This window comes from Dipodomys merriami, unplaced genomic scaffold (assembly GCF_024711535.1).
Source record: "Dipodomys merriami isolate MVZ:Mamm:240054 unplaced genomic scaffold, mDipMer1.0.p SCAF_80, whole genome shotgun sequence".
NCBI classification, from domain to species: Eukaryota; Metazoa; Chordata; class Mammalia; order Rodentia; family Heteromyidae; genus Dipodomys; species Dipodomys merriami.
The window spans coordinates 683,152-693,755 of record NW_027206402.1 but is presented as its reverse complement, the minus strand read 5'-3'; positions in this window follow the sequence as shown (position 1 = coordinate 693,755).

The following is a 10,604-nucleotide window of genomic DNA, read 5'->3' as shown; positions in this document are numbered from 1 at the left end:
TAAGGTTAGGGTGAGGGTGAGTTTAAGGTTTAGGGTGAGGGTTAGTGTGGGGGTGAGGGTTAGGGTTAGGGTTAGGGTTAGGGTGAGGGTAAGGTTGAGGGTTAAGGTGAGTGTTAGGGTGACGGTGAGGGTGAGGGTTAGGGTTGGGGTTAGGGTTAGAGTGAAGGTTAGGTTGAGGGGTAGTGTTAGGTTAAGGGTGAGGATTAGGGATAGTGTGAGTGTTAGGGTTTGAGTGAGGGTTAAGGTCAGGTGAGGTTTAAGGTTGGGGTGAGGGTTAGCATTAGGGTTATGGTCAGGTTTAATGTTAGGTTGGAAGTCAGGGTTAGGGTGAGTGTTAGGGTGAGTGTTAGGGTTAAGGTAAGTGATTGGGTTAGGGTTAGGGTGAGGGTTATGTTTAGGGTGATGTGTAGAATGAGGTTGAGGGTTATGGTGAGGGTGACAATGAAGGTTAAGGTATGGATGCGGGTTAGTTTTAGGGTAAGGGTTAATATTACGGTGAGGGTTAGGGTGACGGTGAGGGTAAGGGTTAGGTTTATGGTGAGGGTTAGGGTTAGAGTTAGGGTGAGGGGTAGGGTGAGGGGTAGGGAAAGAGTTAAGGTTACGGTTAGTGTGAGGGTTAGGGTTTGGGTAAGGATAAGGTAAGCGTGAGGGTTGGAGTGAGGGTGAGGTTTACGGTTACTGTTAGGGTGAGGTTTAGGCTTAGGGTTATGTTTATTTTGAGGGTGAGTGTTTGAGTTAGGATGAGTGTTTTTGAGAGTGTGAGAGTTAGGGTTTGGGTGAAGGTTAGGGTTAGGGTGAGTGTTAGGGTGATGGTGAGGGTGAGGGTTAGGGTTGCAATTAGGGTTAGAGTGAGAAGTAGGGTGAGGTTTGGGTTAGGGTTAGGGTGAGAGTTAGGTTTACTGTGAGGGTTAGGGTTAGGGTGAGGTTTAGGGTTACTGTTAGGGTTCAAGTTAGGATTAGGCTTAGTGTTAGGGTGAGGGTAAGTGTTAGGTTGAGGGTTAGGGTTAGACTGAGGGTTAGGGTTAATGTGAGGGTTAGGGTTAGGGTTAGGCTTAGGCATAGGTTTAGGCTGAGGGTGATGGTGAGGGTGAGGGTTAGTGTTATGGTGATAGATATGGTTAGGTTTAGGGTGAGGGTTAGGATGAGGGTTCGTGTTAGGGTGAGGGTTAGTATGAGCCTGAGGGTTACAGTAAGGGTGAGGGTTAGGTTTAGGTTGAGGGTTAGTGTAAGGGTTAGGGTTAGGGTTAGATTGAGGATTAGGTTTAGGGGTAGTGTGAGGTTTAGGGTGACGATGAGGGTTAGGGTGAGGTTTAGGGTTAGAATTAGGGTTAGGGTGAGGGCTAGCATGAGGCTGAGGGTTAGGGTTAGGGTTAAGTTTAGTTTGAGGGTTAGGGTGAGGGATAGGGTTAGGTTTAGGGTGAGGGTTAGGTTTAGGGTGAGGTTTACGGTTAGGGTGAGGGTGAGGGTGAGGGTAAGGGTTATTGTGAGGGTTAGGGTGAAGGTGAGGTTTAGGGTGAGGTTGAGCGTTAGGATTAGGTTTAGGGTTAGGGTGAAGTTTAGGATGAGGTTTAGGGTTAAGGTTAGGGTTAGGTTTATGGTGTCGGTAAGTGATAGCCTGAGGGTTAGGGTGAGTGTTACATTTAGCATTAGGGTTAGGGTGAGGGTTAGGTTTAGGTTTAGGGTGAGGTTGCAGGTGAGAGTGAGGTTTAAGGTCAGGATTAGGGTGTGGTTTAGGGTTAAGGTGAGGGTTAGGGTTAGGGTCAGTGTGAGGGAAGCGGTGAGGGTGACGATTAGGGTTAGAGTTACGGTGAGGGTTCAGTTAAGTTTGAGGTTTCGGGTGAGGATGAGGTTAAGGGTTAGGGTGAGGTGTTATTGTTAGGGTTAGGGTTAGGCTTACCGTTACTGTGAGGGTGAGTGTGGGGGTTAGGGCTAGGGTGACGTTTAGTGTTAGGGTTATGGTTAGAGTTAGGGTTAGTGTGAGGATGAGGTTTAGGGGTAGAGTTATGTTTAGGTTGGGGGTTAGTGTGAGGGTTAGGTTTAGAGAAAGGTTTATGGTGGGGGTGACGGTAAGGTTAAAGGTGAGAGTTAGGCCGAAGGTGAGGGTTACGGTAAGGGTGAGGGTTAGGGTTATGGTGAGGGTTAGGGAAAGTGTTATGGTGAGGGTGAGGGTTAGATTGAGTATTAATGTTAGGGTTAGTGTGAGGTTTAGGGTGAGGATGAGGGTTAGGGTTAGGGTGAGGGCGAGGTTGAGGGTGAGGGTTATTGTTAGTGTTAGGGTGTGGTTTAGGGTTAGGGTGATGGTTAGGGTTAGTGTGAGGTTTAGTGTTAGGGTTAGGTTTAGTGTTAGGTTGGAAGTTAGGGTTAGGGTGAGGGTTAGGGTGAGTGTTAGGGTTAAGTTAAGTGATAGGTTTAGGGTTAGGGTGAGGGTTATGTTTAGGGTCATGTGTAGAATGAGGGTGAGGCTTAGGGTGAGGGTGACAGTGAAGGTTAAGGTATTGATGAGGGTTAGTGTTAGGGTGAGGGTTAATGCTACAGTGAGTGTTAGGGTGAGGGTGAGGGTAAGGGTTAGGTTTATGGTGAGGGTGAGGTTTAGAGGTATGGTGAGGGGTAGGGAAAGAGTTAAGGTTAGGGTTAGTGTGAGGGTTAGGGTTAGGGTGAAGAGAAGGTAAGCGTGAGGGTTGGAGTGAGGGTGAGGTTTAGGGTTACTGTTAGTGTGAGGGTTAGGGATACGGTTAGGGTGAGGGTTAGGCTTAGGGTTATGTTTATTTTGAGGGTGAGTGTTTGAGTTAGGATGAGTGTTCTTGAGAGTGTGAGAGTTAGGGTTTGGGTGAGGGTTAGGGTTAGGGTGAGTGTTAGGGTGACGTTGAGGGTGAGGTTAGGGTTGGGGTTAGGGTCAGAATGAGGGGTAGGGTGAGGTGTAGGGTTAGGGTTAGGGTGAGTGTTACGTTTACTGTGAGTGTTAGGGTTAGGGTGAGGTTTAGGGTTACTGTGAGGGTTCCAGTTAGGATTAGGCTTAGTGTTAGGGTGAGGGTAAGGGTTAGGTTGAGGGTTAGGGTTAGAGTGAGGGTTAGGGTTAATGTGAGGGTTAGGGTTAGGGTGAGGGTTAGGGTTAGGGTGATGCTTAGGGTGAGGTTGAGGGTTAGTGTGAGTGTGAGTGTGAAGGTTCGGATGAGTGTTTGGGTTAGGTTTAGGTAGAGGTTGAGGGTGAGGGTGAGGCTTAGGGTTAGTTTTAGGATAAGGCTAAGTGTGAGGGTTAGGGATAGGCTTAGGCTTAGGCTAAGGGTGAGGGTGAGGGTTAGGGTTAGTGTTAGGTTTAGGGTTAGTGTTAGGGTTATGTTGAGGCTTAGGGTTAGGTTAGAGGTTACGGTTAGGGTGAGGGTTAGGGTTAGGGATAGGTTTAGGTTGAGGATGAGGGTGAGGGTTAGGGTTAGGATTAGGGTCAGGGTGAGCCTGAGGGTGAGGGTGAGTGTGAGGTTTAGGGTTAGGGTGAGGGTTAGGCTAAGGGTTAAGGTGAGCGTTAGGTTTAGGGTGATGTTTAGTTTGAGGGTGAGGGTTAGGGTGAGATTGAGTGTGAGGTTTAGGTTGAGGGTTTGGTTTAGGGTTAAGGTGAGGGTGAAGGTGAGGGTGAGGGTTAGGTTTAGGGTTAGGGGTAGGCTTAGGGTGAGGGTGATTGTGAGTTTTATGGTTAGGGTTATGGTTAGGCTTAGGTTTAAGCTGAGGTTGAGGTGAGTTTGAGGGTTAGGGTTAGGTTGACTGTGAGCATTAGGGTTAAGGTTAGGGATAGAATGAGGGCTAGATGAGGGTGAGGGTTAGGGTTAGGGTGAGTGTTAGGCTTAGGGTTAGGGTGAGGGTGAGGGTGGGGGTGAGTGTTAGGCTTAGGGTGATGGTTAGCATTAGGGTTAGGGGGAGGGTTAGGATGAGGTTTAGCAGAAGGATTAGGGTTTGGGTGAGGGCTAGGGTGACAGTGAGTGTTAGGATTAGGCTTAGGCTTAGGCATAGGTTTAGGCTGAGGGTGTTGGTGAGGGTGAGGGTTAGTGTTTTGGTGATGGATATGGTTAGGTTTAGGGTGAGGGTTAGGATGAGGGTTCGTGTTAGGGTGAGGGTTAGTATGAGCCTGAGGGTTACAGTAAGGGTGAGGGTTAGGTTTAGGTTGAGGGTTAGTGTAAGGGTTAGGGTTAGGGTTAGATTGAGGATTAGGGTTAGGGTTAGGGTGAGGGTTAGTGTTAGAATTAGGGTTAGGGTGAGGGTTAGGGTTAGGGTTAGGGTTAGGGTGATGTTTATGTTTATGGTGAGGGTTAGGTTTAGTGTGAGGGTTAGTGTTAGGGTGAGGGTAAATGTTAGGGTGAGGTTTAGCGTTAGGGTGAGGGTTATGGTTAGGGTGAGGTTTAGGGTTAGGGTTAGGGTTATTGTTAGGGTTAGGGTTAGGTTTATATTTATGGTGAGTTTGAGGGTGAGGGTGAGGTTTAGGGTTAGGGTTAGGGTGAGATTTATGGTTAGGGTTAGGGTGAGATTTAGGGTTAGGGTGAAGTTGAGGTTTCGGGTTAGAGTTAGGGTTAGGGTGAGGGTTAGGGTGAGTGTTAGGGTTAGGGTTAGTGTTAGGGTTAGGCTTAGGGTGAGGGTTAGGGTGAGGGTTAGGTGGACGGATAGGGTAAGTTTAGGATTAGGGTTAAGGTGAGGGTGAGTGTGAGGGTTAGGGTTAGTGCTAAGTTTAGGCTTATAATTAAGCTGAGGGTGATGGTGAAGGTGAGGGTTAGGGTAAGGGTGAGGGTTAGGGTTAGGTTTAGGGTTAGAGTTAGCCTTAAGGTGAGGTTTATGGTTAGGTTTAGGGTTCTGGTAACGGTGAGGGTTAGAGTTAGCATCAGGGTTAGGGTGAGGGTTTGGGTTATGGTTAGGGTGAGTGTTGGGGTTAATGTGAGGTTTAGGGTTATGGTTAGGGTTAGGGTGAGGGTTAGGTTGAGGGTTGGGGTTTGGGTTAGGATTAGGCTGAGGGTGAGGATTAGGGTGAGATTTAGGTTAGGCTTAGTGTTAGGAGTAAGATGAGGTTAAGGGTTAGGGTGAGGGTTGGGCTTAGGTTTAGGGTGAGAGTTAAGATGAGGGTTAGGGTTTCAGTGAGGGTGAGGGTTAATGTTAGCGTGACGGTTAGGGTTAGGATTAGGGTTAGGGAGTGGGTGATGGTTAGGATTACGGTTAGGGTTGTTGTAAGTGTTATGGTTACTGTTACATTTCCAGTGAGGGTGAGGCTGAGGGTGAAGGTTAGGGTTAGGGTTAGGGTTAGTTTTAGGGTTAGGGTTAGTTTTAGGGTTAGGATTAGTGTTAATGTTAGGGTTAGGGTTTGACTTTCGGTTTGGGTGAGGGTGAGGGTGAGGGTGAGGGTTAATTTTAGGGTTAGGGTGAGGTTGAGGCTTAGGGTTAGGATTAGGGATAGGGTCAGGGTGAGGTTTAGGGTTAGATTTAGGTTGAGGGGGAGGGTTAGGGTGAGGGTCAGGGTTAGGGTGAGTGTTAGGGTTAGCATTAGGTATAGGGTGAGGGTTAGGTTGAGGTTTAGGGTTAGGTTTGGGATTAGGTTAGGGTGAGGGTGAGTGTGAGGTTTAGGGTTAGGATTAGGCTTAGGCTTAGGGTTAGGCTGAGGGTGAGGGTGGATATGAGTATTAGGCTTTTTGTGATGTTTATCCTTAGGGTTAGTGTGAGGGTTAGCATGAGGGTTAGGGATAGGATTAGGGTTAGGGTGAGGGCTAGGGTGAGGGTGAGGGTTAGGGTTAGTGTTAGGTTTAGGCATAGGTTTAGGCTGAGGGTGATGGTGAGGTTGAGGGTTAGGGTTATGGTGATGGATATTTTTATTGTTAGGGGGAGGTTTAGGATGAGGGTTCGTGTTAGGGTGAGGGTTAGTATGAGCGTGATGGTAAGAGTAAAGTTGAGGGTTAGACTGAACGTGAGGGTTACAGTAAGGGTGAGGGTTAGTGTTAGGGTGAGGGTTAGGGTAAGTGTTAAGGTTAGGGTTAGATTGAGGATTAGGGTTAGGGTTAGTGTGAGGATGAGGGTTAGGGTTAGAATTAGGGTTAGGGTGAGGGCTAGCATGAGGGTGAGGGTTAGGGTTAGGGCTAAGTTTAGGGTGAGGGTTAGGGTGAGGTGTAGGGTTAGGTTTAGGGTGAGGGTTAGGTTTAGTGTGAGGGTTATGGTTAGGGTGAGGGTGAGGGTGAGGGTAAGGGTTATGGTGAGGGTTAGGTTGAGGGTGGGGGTTAGGGTTATGATTAGGTTTAGGGTTAGGGTGAGGTTTAGGGTGAGGTTGAGGGTTCAGGTTCGGGTTAGGTTTGTGGTGTGGGTGATAGCATGAGGGTTAGGGTGAGTGTTAGAGTTTGAATTAGGGTTAGGGTGAGGGTTAACTTTAGTGTTTGGGTGAGGGTGAGGGTGAGAGTTTGGTTTAAGTTGAGGATTAGAGTGAGTTTTAGGGTTAGGGTGAGTGTTAGGGTTAGAGTTAGCGTGAGGGTGACGGTGAGGGTGACGGTTAGGGTTAGAGTTATGGTGAGGGTTCGATTAAGTGTGAGGTTTAGGGTGAGTATGAGGTTAAGGGTTAGTGTGAGGGTTAGGCTGCGTGTGAGGGTTAGGGTTAGGGTTTGGTTTAGGGTGAGGTTTAGATTTAGGGTTAGGGTTTGGGTTATGCTTAGGGTTAGTTTGAGGGTTATGCTGAGGGTTAGGATTAGGATTCGTGTGAGGGTTAGGTTGAGGGTTAGGGTGAGGTTGAGGGTTAGTATTAGGGTGAGGGTTACGGTTATTATTAGGGTTAGGGTTAGGTTTAGGGTGACGGTGAGGTTTAGGGTGAGGGTTAGAGTTAGGGTTAATGTGAGGATTAGGATAAGGGGTAGGGTTATGGATAGGTTTAGGGTTAGGATTAATGTGAGGTTAAGAATTAGGGTGTGGGTGAGGTTTAGGGTTAGGAATAGTGATAGGGTTGATGTTACGCTGAGGGTGAGGGTGAGGGTGAGAGTTTTGTTTAGGGTTGGGTGAGGGCTATGGTTTGGGTTAGGGTATGGGTGAGGATTAGTGTGAGGGTGATTGTAAGGATAAAATTGAGGGTTAGACTGAGGATGAGAGTTAAGATAAGGGTGAGGGATAGGGTTAGGGTGAGGGTTAGGTTAAGGGTTAGGGATAGGGTGAGGGTTAGATTGAGGATTAGGTTAGGGTTAGTGTGAGGTTTGGGGTGACGATGAGGGTTATGATTAGGTTGAGGGTTAGGTTTAGAATTAAGGTTACAGTGAGGGCTTGGGTGAGGGTGAAGTTTAGCTTTAGGGTTAGGGTGAGGTTTAGGGTTAAGGTGAGAGAGGGTTAGTGTGAGGGTTAGTGTTAGAGTTAGGGTTAGTGTTAGGGTGAGGGGAAGTGTTAGGGTGAGGGTTAGTGTTAGGGATAGGTTATGCTTAGGGTTAAGGTTAGGGTGAGGGTGATTGTGTGGGTTAGGGTTAGGTTTAGGTTTAGGGTTAGGGTTATGCTGAGGGTGAGGTTGAGCTTGAGGATTAGGGTTAGGGTGATGTTTAGGATTAGGGTTAGGGTGAGGGTTAGGATGAGGGTTAGGATGAAGGTGAGGTTTAGGGTTAGGTTTAGGGTGAGGTTTAGGGTTAGGGTTAGGGTTAGGTTGAGGTTGAGGTTTAGGTTTAGAGTTAGGGTTAGGGTGATGGTTAGTGTTAGGGTTAGTGTTAGGTTTAGGGTTTGGGTGAGTGTTAGGGTTAGGGTTAGGGTTAGGGTTATGGTGAGGGTGAGGTTTAGGGTTATAGTAAGTCTTAGGGTTAGTATGAGGGTTAGTGTTAGGGTGAGGGTAAGTGTTAGGGTGAGGGTTAGGATTAGGTTTAGGGTTAGGGTGAGGTTTAGGGTGAGGGTGAGTTTTAAGGTTAGGGATAGGTTTGTGGTGTGGGTAAGTGATAGCATGAGGGTTAGAATTAGCATTAGGGCTAGGGTGAGGGTGAGGGTGAGGATGCAGGTGAGAGTGAGGGTTAGGGTGAGGATTAGGGTGAGGTTTAGGGTTAGGGTGAGGGTGAGGGTTAGGGTGTGTGTTAGGATTAGGGTTATCCTTAGGGTTAGGGTGAGGGTTAGGCTGAGGTTTAGGCTGAGGTTTAGGCTTAGGATTAGGGTGAGGGTTAGGGTGAGGGTGAAGGTTAGAATTCTGGTGAGGTTTAGGATTATTATTAGGGTTAGAGTCAGCTTTAGGTTGACGGGGAGGTTTAGGCTGAGGGTTGGGGTGAGGTTTAGGGTTAGGGTTAAGGTGAGTGTTAGTATAAGGGGTAGGGTTAAGGTTATGGTGAGGGTTAGGTTTAGTGTGAGAGTTAGATTTAGGGTTAGGGTTAGGATTAGTGTGAGGGTAAGAATTAGGGTGATGGTTAGGGTGAGGGTGAGGTTTAGGGTTAGGAATAGTGATAGGGTTAGTGTTAGGCTGAGGGTGAGGGTGAAGGTGAGGGTGAGGGTTAGGGTTAGGTTTAGGGTGAGGGCTAGGGTGCGGGTTAGGGATAGGGTGAGTGTTAGGGTGAGGGTGATGGTAAGGGTAAAGTTGAGGGTTAGGCTGAGGGTGAGGTTTAATATAAGCGTGAGTTTTAGTGTTAGGGTGAGGGTTAGGGTAAGGGTTCGGGTTAGAGTTAGGGTGAGGGTTAGACTGATTATTAGGGTTAGGGTTAATGTGAGGATGAGGGTTAGGGTTAGGGTGAGGGTGAGGGTTACTATTAGGGTTAGGGTGAGGGCTAGGATGAGGGTGAGGGTTAGAGATAGAGTAAGGGTTAGGGCTAGGTTTAGGATTAGGTTGAGGGTTAGGGTTAGAATTAGGGTTAGGGTGAGGGCTAGGGTGAGGTTTAGGGTTAGGTTTAGGGTTAGGGTGAGGTTTAGGTTTAGGGCGAGGGTGAGGTTAAGGTTTAGGATGAGGGTTAGGGTGAGGGTTAGGCTTAGGGTTAGGGTTAGGGTGAGGATAAGGTTGAGGATTAGGCTGAGTGTTAGGGTGACGGTGAGGGTGAGGGTGAGGGTTGGGGTTAGGGTTAGAGTGAGTGTTAGGGTGAGGGGTAGAGTTAGGGTTAATGTGTGGATTAGGGTTACTGTGAGGGATAGGTTTAGAGTGAGGATAAAGGTTAGGGTGAGGGTTAGGGTAGGGTGAGGGTTAGCATTAGGGTTAGGGTGAGGGTTAATGTTAGGTTGGAGGTTAGGGTTAGGTTGAGGGTTAGGGTGAGTGTCAGGTTTCGTGTGAGTGATAGGGTTAGGGTTAGAGTGAGGGTTATGGTTAGGGTGATGTGTAGAATGAGGGTTAGGGTTAGGGTGAGATTTAAGGTAAGGGTAAGGTTTAGGTTGAGGGTGAGGGTAAGGGTTAGGATTAGGGTGAGGGTTAGTGTTAGGGTTACGGTTAGAGTTAGGGAGAGGGGTAGGGTGAGGAGTAGGGTTAAAGTTAAGTTTAGGGTTAGTGTGAGGGTTAGGTTTAGGGTGAGGATTAGCTAAGGGTGAGGGTTGGGGTGAGGGTGAGTGTTAGAGTGAGGATGAGGGTTCTGGAGAGTGTGAGGGTTAGGGTTTGGGTGATGGTTAGGGTTAGTGTGAGTGTTAGGGTGATGGTGAGGGTGAGTGTTAGGGTTGGGATTAGAGTTACAATGAGGGGTAGGGTGAGGGGTAGGGTTAGGTTTAGGGTGAGAGTTAGGGTTACTGTGAGGGTTAGCGTTAAGATGAGTTTTAGGGTTACTGTGAGGGTTCAAGTTAGGGTTAGGCTTAGTGTTAGGGTGAGGGTAAGGGTTGGGATGAGGGTTAGGGTTAGGTTGAAGGTTAGGGTTAATGTGAGTGTTAGGTTTAGGGTGAGGTTAGGGTGAGGGTTAGGGTTAGGGTGATGTTTAGGGTGAGGGTGAGGTTTAGGGTGAGGGTGAAGGTGAAGGTTGGGTTGAGTGTTTGGGTTAGGGTTAGGATGGGGTTGAGGGTGAGGGTGAGGCTTAGGGTAAGGTTGTGTGTGAGGGTTACGGATAAGGTTAGTCTTAGGCTGAGGGTGAGGGTGAGGCTGAGGTTTAGGGTTAGGGTTAGGGTTATGGTGAAGGTTAGGGTTAGGTTGGAGGTTACGGTTAGGGTGAGGGTTAGGGTTAGGGATAGGTTTAGTTTGAGGGTGAGGATGAGGGTTAGGGTTAGGATTAGGGTTAAGGTGAGCCTGAGGTTGAGGGTTAAGTTGAGGGTTAGTGTTACGGTAGGGTTAGGCTAAGGGTTAGAGAGAGGTTTAGGTTTAGGGTGATGTTTAGGTTGAGGGTGAGGGTTAGGGTGAGGTTGAGGGTGAGGTTTCGGTTGAGGGTTTGGGTTAGGGTGGTGAGGGTGAAGGTGAGCGTGAGGGTTAGGTTTAGAGTTAGGGTTAGGCTTAGGGTGAGGGTGATTGTGAGGGTTAGGGTTAGGGTTATTTTTAGGCTTAGGTTAAAGCTGAGGGTGAGTGTGAGTGTTAGGGTTAGGGTGAGTGTTAGCGTTAGGGTTAGGGTTAGGGATAGGCTGAGGGTTAGATGAGGGTGAGGCTTAGGGTTAGGGCGAGTGTTAGGCTTAGGGTTAGTGTGAGGGTTAGGGATAGTTTGATGGTTAGGGTGAGGTTTAGAGTAAGGGTGAGGGTGAGGGTGAGCGTGACTGTTAGG